This window comes from Peromyscus californicus, unplaced genomic scaffold (assembly GCF_007827085.1).
Source record: "Peromyscus californicus insignis strain IS unplaced genomic scaffold, ASM782708v3 Scaffold_21__1_contigs__length_65335640, whole genome shotgun sequence".
NCBI lineage: Eukaryota > Metazoa > Chordata > Mammalia > Rodentia > Cricetidae > Peromyscus > Peromyscus californicus.
Window position 1 is genome coordinate 38,249,537 of NW_026294514.1, and position 12,316 is coordinate 38,261,852.

Sequence of the window (12,316 nt, forward strand, 5' to 3'; positions counted from 1 at the left end):
TTTAAACTAGTGAGATTATTAATAGTGAGTCTGTCCTTAAAGAGAGACTACTGGCGAATACGTCTCTGGGAAACAGGAGTTTTCCTTTTGTTTGTCAACACTAACCACTGGCAGGTGATTCCTGCTAGTGCCTTGCTGATTCTTGGTTTTGTTGTTGTTGTTGTTGTTGTTAGTTTGTGGGTTGTTTCTTTTTTTTCAGTACTGGGAATTGAATCAAGCCCTTACACATTCTGGGCAAGCACTCTTACAATGGAGACATATCTACAGCTCACAGTGTTCATCCTGAATTTCACTCATTTAAAAATGTACTTGACTTCCCCTTTGTCTGAATTTTTCTGACCTCTGTAGCTGTCCATCTGCTTCCTGAGACCTTAATCCTTGGAGTGTATTGTGTATTGGGCCATACTGGTGGGCCTGATTCCCAGAGGATATTGTAGGGAACCTGGGCTAGGGCGGAAGCTAGAGAGGTGTTGAGGGAGCTTGCCTCTCAGCACCAATCAGCAAAACCTTTTCTCCTGTCCCATAAATTGTGCCTAATTCACCTAGCTAACTCCTCATCCTTCAAAATCTTTGCCACTGATCAATTCTTGTGTTTTAGACGCTGTCTCAGAACTAAGATTCAGTTTTGGAGGGCTTTTCAGGCCTACCTCATCCCTAACTGCTTCCAGTGGGAAGTTACATACACTCAGAACCATCTCCCTCACCTCTAGGGTGAGGCCTCTGGATTCAGCTCTTTGAAGGGCCTCCTCACTGAGGAGGGGATGCCAGTACATGAATACAGGGCACACAGTTTCTCACAGTAAGGGAAGGGGCTATTGGCCCATTACTAGGACCTAGAGAGGTAGTCCTGGAAGCCAGAGCTTGTCAGGGCCAGCCCAGTCCCAGTGAGGGGTCAGGGTGCCGGTCTGTTTCTCTTTGCTGACTTTGGCCCCATATGTGTACTGGTTTGGATGAGAATAGTCCCCTTAGTCTCGTATTGAAGGCTTGATACCCACTTAGTGGAATTGTTTGGGAAGGGTTAGTGGGTGTGGCCTTGTTGGAGGAGATGTGTCATGGGGAGTAGCCTTTGAGGTTTCAAAAGCCCATGCTAGGCCCAGTATCTCTCTCTGTCTGTCTGTTTCCTGGGGGTCAGGATATAAAGCTCTAAGCTATGGCTCCAGCACCAGGCCTGTCTGCTTCCCACCATGGGAGTCATGGACTAGCCCTCTAAAATGTAAGTGCTCCCCAATTAAGTGCTCCCATTTGTAGCGTTGCCTTGGTCATGACATCTTTTCACAGCAATAAAACAGCAGCTAAGACGATGTGTGACATGGAATGGGCTAGGCCTGCTCAGTTCTGCAGGAATATGTACTAGGAATTTAGCTGGATATGATAAAGCTATCCCTGGAAAAAAATCAAGGAATTCTTCCAGAGGAACCCAAACCTCAAGGAATATGTGGTATTATTTGGCTTTTAATATATTAGCTGTTTCCTGCTATGAATTTCTTGTGTGCTCTCATACCTTCCCCAAGAACTTCTAACAATATGTTTTATCTGATATAGTTCTCTAGCATCCAAAGCCTAAAGGCAGACAAGACAAAGCATTTCAGACCTGAATTAAGTCTCCTGAATTAAGGTAAACACCCTTAAGGAGACAGGGAAACTTAGGTGCATAGCTTTGTTTCTTTTGCAAATGAAGCTCAGACCCTCCTTTCTCTTACAGGCCAAGTGGCATTCCAGAGCAATTGACTCAGAACAAAAGGGTTTTTTGCATACCAGGTGCAGTGTAGCTATGAGGCAGATTTCCTAGCTCTGAGCAGAGTTACCCCCTCCCCACCAGCATACGCCAACATTATAAGGATTATGTCCTTAATTACGTCACTAGCCTGCGATGGCGTCCCAGCCTAAAAAGCGGGCATGCTCTCTGTGCCCTCTCTCTCTTTCCTCACTCTCTGCTTCCATATTCTCCCCCCTCCGTGTGGTCTTTCTCTCTCTCTCTCTCTCTCTCTCTCTCTCTCTCTCTCTCTCTCTCTCTCTCTCTCCCTTCCTCCCTCCCTCTCTCCCTCCCTCCCTCCCTCCCTTTCTCTCCAATAAAGCTCTAGAAAGGTAACCATGGTTCATGACTCCTCCAACACTCTCTTGCATCAGCATGGCCGCAGCGGGCGGTGGCCAACCACAAGTGCCACCTCTTAACCAACAAACATAGGAATAGAGAGGCAGTTAGTTACATTTTAGTGACTTATACTCTCTTTACCTTACCACCTGTAAGATTGTAGTTTGAACACATTTATGATAAACTTGTAACTTTTAACCTAACCACTTAAAAGAAAATATTTTGAGCACATAAATTCCCTTTCTGACTCATTCCAGGCCTTATCTGACCCCATCTCCTCTATTCACTCCCCTTTTGGGTTGCCAATGAAGCTGGCTATCACTGCTCTTGTGGGGACCTTGGAAGTCTTGCGTTGTATTGTGAGAGTTACTGCTTGCAAGATCATATAGACTGGTGCCATGAGAGCTCTAGGTTGAATTTCAGGACCCTGTCTCAGTGAACAAGGTAGAAGATGTTCAGAATGATTCCCAAAATCAACCTTGGGGCACTACACATAAACACATTCACTCCCATGCACACCTACACACATGCAAACATGCCTACATATACACACACACATACAAGTGTGTGCACAACACACATGAACAGGGAAAAGAAAAAGAAGTAATCAGTATGTTGGAGGTCAGGACAGATACGACTTTTTGTTTGTTTGTTTGTTTGTTTTGAGACAAGGTTTCTCTATAACATCTCTGGCGGTCCTAGAACTCACTCTATGGATCACGCTGCCCTCAAACTCATAGATCTGCCTGCCTTTGCCTCCCAAGAACTGGGACTAAAGGTGTGGGCCACCATGCCTGGCATAGCTATGACTTTATGGATAATGACAGCAGGAGGAGCCACAACACCCTGGAGGTGCTCATGCTCTATCTCATGGTCATTGATGTTTATAGGGTTCAGTCCTCTTTCTGAGGATTTGTCAAACTGAATGTTTGTGAATATGCACTCTGTGTGTGTGTGGGTGGGTGGGTGGGTGGGTGTGGGTGTGTGTGTCTGGGGATGGAACACAGGTTCTTGCAAAGGCTGTACCTCTGATCTAGGTCCAGGTGGATTTGTACTTATTTTTTATCAGTTACTTAATTAATTTGAGACAGGGTTTCTCTGTGTAGCCTTGGTGGTTCTGGAGCTTGCTCTGTAGACCAGGCTGGCCTTGAACTCACAGAGATCTGCCAGCCTTTGCCTCCCGAGTGCTGAGATTAAAGGTGTGTGACACCACCACAACTGGGCTTGATTTATACCTTTTTTTTTTTTTTTTTAATTGGGAACATTACACTTAGGAAAAGCATAATCTGGGATACCATAGATGCAACTCAGTGTAAGACTGCTTGTTTAGCTGTGCAGAGCTGTGGACTTGATCCTCTGTGGTAAGCAGGAGGGAGGGAGGACACAGTTCAGCTGTGATGGCACACACCTGTCATCCCAGCACACTTGAGAGACAGACAGGAGAATGGTAAGTTAGAGCCCAACCTGACCTACATATTAAGATCCAAGCTATTTAGGGGATCAGAAAGAGAGGACACTGTCCATAAACATCTATTTTATCTACTTAAAAAATCCTTTTTATTTATTTATCTGTGTGTTTCCTTACATGAGTTTATGTGCATCGAGTATGTAGGAGCCTTCAAGGCAAGAATAGGACACTGGATCTCCTGCAACTGGAGGCAGTTGTAAGCCACCATGTAGGTACTGGGAAACCAAATCCTGGGTCCTCGGCAGGAGCAGTAAGTGCTCTTAGCCATTGAGCCATGTTCCAGCCCCGTTTTATCTGTTCAAATTCCCAATAGCAGACTGAACAGTTCTTTCAGGATCTGATCATCTGGGCCATGTTCTGAACCCCCTGCTCTAATACTCCCCCTATTTCTCCCAAGAACTGAGGCACCACTGTGCCCCCAAACAGCCCTTTAGAGAGTGTGACCTCAGAATAGTTGAGAAATCAAACACTCTGTTTTTATGTTTTGCAAAGTTAGATGGAGATGTGAGAGTGTAATAGTAAACCAGGGTGCTTTCTTCCTTGACCCTCCATGGTGCCTGAATATGAAATGATGGTCTCACCTCCTATTTTCCACCGGTCAATAGCAATTAGAGACTCTTATGTGCTTAGAGAAACGCTTTTGTTGACTTAGTCTTCTTGTGACACAAAGTGTCCTGAGAGGCCAGCGGCGCCACAGCCAGCCCAGACACCGAGGAGGAGCACGGTGCCCCACTGCCGGGTATATTTTCTGAGGAGTTTAAAGTGTGGTAGAATGAGATGTCTCTGAGCATTTATTTGTAATCTGATTCAGTCTGAAAAAGCAGCCAAGGAAAACCCATGCAAATATCCAGCGCCACGAAGAATCGAGTAAACAAGCCTGTCTGAGTTGATTTCTTGTATATGTTTGTTTGAGATAAGGTCTTTCTTACAAGGAAGGCCAGGCTGGCCTTGAACCCACCATCGTGCCTCGGTTTTCTAAGGACTGCAGTCACAAGTGAGTGCCACCATACCTATTCTACTCTTTTTTTAAATAATATAAATACCAAAAGTTCTCAAGATGAACCAGGCAGTAAGAGCACAGGAGAACTCTTGAAAACAGAGATGACGTCAAATCCAACTCTCTCCTGATTTCTGATTTCACTGTTTACACTGACATGTAAGGATGTTTTAACCTTTAAAGAGACAAGTGTTGAACAAACATCATGTGACTTTCAGTTCATTTCAGTTCTCTTCGAACGACCATATAATTTATTCTCAGAGCCCAGGCACTTTTAAAGATCAAAAGAGACACTAAAAATAATTAACCGTGTTAACTGATATGCAGCAGAAGCAGCCTCAGACTCACACAGGCAAATCAGGTCTCTGGCTATCCTATCTGTCTTAAGGGGGCAAAACAGAGTGTTGTCCCTGACAACCTTGCCAGTGACCTCAGCCCCCACCTTTCCAACCTACCTCACAGTGGTAGGGAGCAAACCCAGATCAGTTCTGGGTAAGTGCTTGCCAGGGAGCTAGCTACACCCCTTTATGGAGACATTTAATACTGTCATTGGTGCACACTTTTCTCAGGCTCATGAGCTATTCAATCCTGCCTAGCCGGCTTGCGTCCTTTTGCTCTTCCTGGCTCCTTAAAGACCATGCATTTCAATGTAGCTGGTCTAGTGCACTAAAAATATGGGAGCTTGCATGGTGGCATGAGCCTGTAATTCCAGCACTCAGGAGGTGAAAGCAGGAAGATTGAAAAGTCAAGACGGCATGGGAGCTGGAACGATGGTTCAGTGGTTAAGAGTGCTTTCTGTCTGTCATTCCAGAGGGCTCAGCCACTCACACTTGACTGTAACTCCTGCCCCACGGCATCTGACACCTTTTCCGGCTTCTTTGGGCTCTTGGACACGTGTGGCATACACTCTTCAGACACAAGCATATACATTGTAAACAAAAAATAAATCTTTAAAAAAATGTTTTATAGTCCAGCATGGGATACATAGCAAGATCCTATCTCAAAACAAATGAACAGAAACAAAACACACGTGATTGGGCTCTGGGTATCAGTGGAAGAGTTGGCCCAGTATGGGCAAAGCCCTAATACACTTATTCGATGTAAATGGTCCCATTCATTGTTTCTTCTTCTGCATTCACTCTGGACACTATGACTGATTAAAAACAGGACCAAAGGGAAGAGCAAATAACTCAACTTTGCCCCCACTCCAGTCTTTCCTAAGCAACACTCCACTTTTCTCAGTGCCTCGCTCTCCATTTCTCCAACAGAACCTGTGTGGTTTGGTTTTTACTGTTCTATCATCTTCTGGTTAGGGGACCATGTCGATCAAGGGAAGAGGGAACCAGATCTGTTTGTTTGTTTGTTTGTTTGTTTTCCTAGCATCATGTTGCCTGGTGCAACATCCAATGCACAAAACATCCTTCACATTCTGTCTAAACGGATACTTTCAAGTGGGGCACCAATAGTACCCAGGGTCCCCTGCATGCTAGGCAAGCGCTCTACCCCTGAGCTGCATCCAGCCCCTAAGCAAACCTTTCCACAGTCACAAACTGTTGCATTTTCCTGTGTTCCCTCTCTTTCATCGAAGTATGATTATTCCTCATTACTTACAGATTTTCTACTTGTGAACTTAATTACTCAGTAAAATTTATTTGTAGCTTAAGAAGAACACTCACCGCATCCTAGGTCCTCTGCTGGGAGGTATGTGCAGAGCAGGAGGTGGGGGTGGTGGGGGTGGGGGTGGTGGGGGTGTGGGGTGTGGGGTGTGGGGTCTTGCACAGAGTAAGTGCTCTCCTTAGTAAATTTGGAGTCACTTTTTTTTTTTGCACTTTTGTGCATTTTTTTGCATAAAATTTATTTGGGCTTTGGCAACAAAATGAAGCATGCAAAATTATTTTCTATTACACTTGACTTTATTTTTCTCCGTCAATTCTGTGTCAAGCACAAGAAGACCGTGCTGTGTGTCGTGGATGAAATACCCGTATCAGCACCTAAAACCTGCACGTCTTCTAGGCACAGATGTTCAATATTTGCCAATTCAGGGTGGCCAGAAACTTCATAGATAAGTAACACAAAACACACTGTTTAGCATTGCACAGTCTGAAACACTAGAAAGAGTTAATTTGCACATGAATATGACATGCTATTCTGAGCAGTGACAAGACTCTGCTAAAATATAATGATTTATTCCATAGTCACTAAACACATTATGGCTACTTAGAACATTTTGTTTCTTCTAGAACAGTCAAGGCCAAACTATAAATAAGCGATGATGACTACAACATAGTTTGATGTGGCTCATATGTATGATGATGCTACTGCCCAAGCTCTCAATACAATGATCCATCGGAGCTCTCAGAAACAACTCAAAAAGCCACAGGCCCAGAACCCAGAAGGCAGAAGAATGCTGAGAGTTTGAGGCCAGCATGAGCTGTGTAGCCCTGTCTCAAAACACCCAAACACCAAACTGAACAAAACCAGAAACGGAGTCTCACGTGTAACATGTGGTATACAGGTAGCTTTCCTAGGCCAAGGAAACATGGGGTAGAGGGAGGCCGTGAAATTAATAACTAATTTCCTTTTTTGAGGAAAAAAAAGATATTTACTATTGAATAGCACAGTGTTCTGAGTTTATTTACAAAGAGTTATTACTAATCCTCCCAAACAGCTCATTAAATCACTCAAAAACCAATTCCTTTGCAATATGGAGTTTAAAGTCTCCATAAATTGAGCATTCCTCGGGGAAAAAGTCAAGAGCCTAGCCTTTCTCTCTTTCTCCCCCCACTCCCCAGTGTGTGTGTGTGTGTGTGTGTTCTTGAGTATACATGTGTGCATGGTGGCCAGAGGTCATTACTAGGTGTCTTTCTCAATCAATTATTCCTCATCTTATTTATTTGAGACAGGGTCTCATTATATAACCCTATGTAGACCAGGTTAGACTTGAACTTACAGAAATTTGCCTGCCTCTGCCTCCTGAGTGCTGGGTTTAAAGGTGTGTGCACACGTGTAGTCTCCTTAGTTTTTGAGGCAGAGTCTCTCAGTGAACCTTAAGCTCAGGGAGTCAGCTAGCCTGGCTGGCCAGTAAGCCCCAAAGCTGACACTATAGCCATGTGCCACTGGGCCCCGGTTTTTGTGCAGGTCCCGGGGACCTGAACTCAGGTCCTGGTGCTTGCACAGTAAACACTGTACTGGCGGGGCTAACCCTCTACTGCCAGCATCCTGTTCGCAACTCTCACACTGGGGCGGATGATGAGTATGTACACGCTCTTCACACCTCTTGTTTGGAGAGATGGCTGGCAGCAGCCTTGGCTGACACACCCACACAAAGAATGTTAAAGTCCCCAGACCTTGTCAGAAATATGCTCCAGTGTCTGATGTGGTGACCCTGCATTGCCGTTCACTCTGGGTTGGCGCATGGTCGTGAATCCCCCACATACAGAGGAGGAACACTGAGGAAGGAAACACTTGTTTTTCCCAAGTCACTCTTTGTGGGAGCCCGTTTTCGGGTTCCTCGTGGCTTTACCCAGCAGGTCCGCATAGAGGATGATTAGACCACGGGCCTGAGTGCAGGTGTCTGAGATGGTCTGCACTTGGCTGTGCTGGGGGAGGAGGTCTTTTGCTCCACCCCTTGGCGTCTCTATAAAAACCCTGGGGCAGAGACAGTCAGGGCCCGTTGGAAAAGGTTCCAGGCCCTCTCGAGGCTATCCTTTATTTTCTATCTGTTTATCTCCGCGATATTCTCCGCAATAAATCCTTCTATCTAATATTTCCTGCTGCTCGCACTCAAGAAAACTCTGGGGAACTGTGGGGGTGGTTGGGTAAACGCCCCACAACTCTGCAGAGTCGGTGAGGACGACGTACTTGAGCAGGATGCTGACCCCACTGCATGAGCGACAGATACTTTTTCCTCTTTTTAACTTCTCGTGGCTTGCATTTCCCAGGTGACAGTGAAAATCACATGAGGGCACACACCCCAATACATCTTTTAAAGTTTCTTCTTTGCTGTGCAGTTTTCAAGGGCTTGTCTTCCCATCAGACAAGCAGAGCAAAGAATCAGAAACGACACCTTCATGGAGACCAAGAAACTCAGGCCAAAAAAAAAAAACAAAAACAAAAAAACTGAGTTCTTGTAAGCATAAAGAATGAGATCTGGGAGCCCAGGAGCATGGTCTCTTAACCACATCCTACATACAAATCAATCCCATCTTATTAAATGTCCCAGGTTTTGATGACTGGGATGGGATGAGATGGGATGGGATGTACCAGCCTGTTGTTGCCGGGGTAATCCTCTTCCACTGAATGTCTGGGCTTTTCCAGAAGAGGTCTGGCAGGCTCTCTGCTTCCACAGAAGTGTTCCCAAACACAACCCGATGAGTACCTCATTTCCTTTTATTTATTTAGGAATTTTTCTTCTTTTGAGACAAGTTTCTCTGTCTAATAGCCCTAGTTGTCCTGGAACACACTTTGTAGAACAGGCTGGCCTGGAACTCACTGAGATCCACCTGCCTCTGCCAAGTGCTGGGATTAACAGCGTGCAACACCACCACCTAGCTCCTTCCTTCCTTCTTTCCTTCTTCTCTCTCTCTCTCTCTCTCTCTCTCTCTCTCTCTCTCTCTCTCTCCTTATTTATTTTGAGACAGGGTTTCTCCATGCATCCCTGGCTGTCCCAGAAATCACGCTGTAGACTAGGCTGGCCTCAAACTCAGAAATCTGCCTGCCTCTCCTTCCTGAATGCTGGGATTAAAGGCGTGCACACCACTGCCTGATACCCTCTTTTTTAAAAATGATCCACCAGGTCCAGTTTGGGCTGCCCGTATATTCTCGGATCTTTCATCCTACAGGGACCACACCCGTAGACAAAACTGACTCTCCTCCCAGAAGCCACCGGCTGTCAACAGTTCCTCAGCTAGGGGTGGGGTTCATGCACCTCTTCCTACTCCATGCTGGAATGTTGACTGGCTTGAACTTGGGCAGATTTTGTGCAGGCAACCACAGCTGCTGTTGGGAGCTGATGAGTGCAGTGGTCCTGTCCGCTCTTCTGAGATAAATGACAAGCATCTTGTGTCATGACCGTAGATGACAAGTAGATGAAGAAATTGATTTAAAAGAATTTTTGGGGGGTACTATGGGTGGAACCCAGGGCCTTGGGCCTGCTATGGAAGTGTTCTGCCACTGAGTGGAACTCTCAGGCAAGAATGGGTTTTGTAAAACTGTTTCATGTTTGATTTTTTAGGGCTGGGGATACAACTGGTGGCGTGCTTGCTTCCCATGTATGAGGCCCAACCTCACTCACTACGACAAAAGAAAATTCATTCTAGCTTTTTGCTTTGGGTGAACTGATCACACCAATCAAAGGTGCAGGAGACTATGGGGTACTTGCATGTTAAACTCAAGAGAAATTCGAATTCCATCATGCTGTTACAGCAAACGGCTTGGAGGGCTCAGGGTCATTGGCAGAGAGTGCCAGAATCCAAACTTGCAGTATCCTGCCCACTATATTATGTTATTGCCTCTGCAGATGACCTGCCCGACTGCTTTGTTTCTTACTGTGCTTAAACCCTCCCTCCGTACAAAGCTGTTTCCTGTGGAAGGTCCTTTGGCTCCTGAGTTTGTGGCATCATCCTCTTGTCTGACTGAAAGAGAAAGGAAACTGGCCCTTGGTAACCTGTTGAGTGCTGAGTCTTCTTGGAGAAGTCCTATGCCAAGTGTTCAGGGTGTCTGTCTGGAGAAGCTTGAGTGGTAAACACTGGCTTGCTAGTTGACTGTGTGCACAGGGTACTCACTCCCTTCAGAGCACGGGGACTGCCTGGAAGCCCTTGTGAAGACAAGACCATGGCACTTTGGACTTCCTCATGGAGACCAGTAGGTTTTTCACAATACTTAGCATGACCCCACGATAGCCAGGTGTGGCGCCACACACCTATAACTCCAGTGGTAGAAGTTGAAGTTGTGAGTTCAAAGATGACCTGAGCTTCAGAGTCAGACTCAATCCCAAAAACCAAACCAACCAAACAAAAAGACTATCATACAACTGGTGCTCAGAATAAAGCGTATCTACTGAGAAGCATCATTTTTGATGGTCTTGGGGGTTGCTTCCGCTACCCTTGTGGTTGCTAAAATCTTTGAGTGCTCAAGACCCTGGCATAAAATGGCATATAACCTGAGTAACTCTACACACACACACACACACACACACACACACACACACACTTAAAAAAGTCGGGGCTGGAGAGTTGGCCCCATGATTAAGAGCAGAGGACCTGAGCATGACTCCTAGCACCCACATCTTGAGGCTCCCAGTGGCCTGTAACTCCAGCTCCAGGGGCTCTGATGCCCTCATGACTTGCTTCCTCAGTTACCACACTCATATGAACAAATCTAAACAAACACACATACACATAAGTATATTAATTCTTAATTTTTTAAGAATTAAAAATTAATTCTTAATTTTTTTTACAAGAAAGGAAGTTGTAGATGGACATAATTTGTGGGGTGTCTCCTACTCAGTTTCCATTTCTAGACTTCTATGTCTTCCCTATGACACTCAATGGACAAAATGGAGGTTAGAACAGGAGTGACAGAGAAGTCACACAGAAAGGCATAGCTCGGGTTACAAAGGACAGCCTTTTATCTCTGTTATTTCTCCCCCAGCGGGTTCTTTTGAAGGCTGGGATGACTTCAGTCCATTATTTGCATAATCTTCCACTTCGAAAGTTCAGGAACAGATTATGTCCTCACATGGTACAATTTTCTACTTTGGGAATTTTCTTTCTTCAATTTGCAAATCAAAAGACCCAACAAAGCCATCAAAGCAAAGCATATGAGAAACAAAACAACCAGTGGCTTCCTTTAGTTATGTCAAAACATAGCCGAGCTTCCCTGTCCCTCAAAGTCAACAGTGCCCTGTTAGCTCACAGGTACTGGCCCCGCTGAACCTAGTCAGCCTGCCAACCAGGGCTCATAGGAGCAGCAACTCATCTCAAAGGAATAGCTCCCTCTACACCCCCTAGAATACCACACCTTAGTGGTGCATATGTAGCCCAGGCTAGCCTCTTTTTTTTTTTTTTTTTTGGTTTTTCGAGACAGGGTTTCTCTGTGTAGTTTTGGTGCCTGTCCTGGAACTCGCTCTGTAAGACCAGGCTGGCCTCGAACTCACAGAGATCTGCCTGGCTCAGCTCAGGCTAGCCTCTTGAGGTGATTCTCTCTCCTGCCCCAGCTTCCCAAGTGGACTACCACACCCTGCTGCAGCTGACCTTGTCTCACAGTCTTCTGGGTAGTTACTTCAAGCTAAAAAGAAATTGGCTGACAGAGACTCCCCTAACTTTTGAATAGGCAGAAAACAAGAAGGAGGGAGGGAGGGAGGGAGGGAGGGAGGGAGGGAGGAAGGGAGGGAGGGGTAGGAGGGAGGGAGGAAAGCACCAGCAGTGTGTGAATTATTCAAAGACAAGACACTAGCATGATAATAAAAAAATATGTTCACCCACACATGCGTGAGTGTGTGTGTGTGTGTGTGTGCGTGAGTGTGTGTGTGTGTGTGTGTGTGTGTGTGTGTGTGTGTGTGTGTGTGTGCGCGCGCGCGCGTGCGTGTGGTTTCCTCTAGTCAATTGCTGTCTTATATTTTTGAGACAGGATCTGTCAGTGAGCCTGCAGTCCCGGGATCCCCCTGTCTCCACCTCCCTAGCGCTGGGATTAAAGATTTGTGAACACACTGCCTATCTTTTTTGTGTGAGTGCCTGGGGATCCGAACTCACGTCTTCTT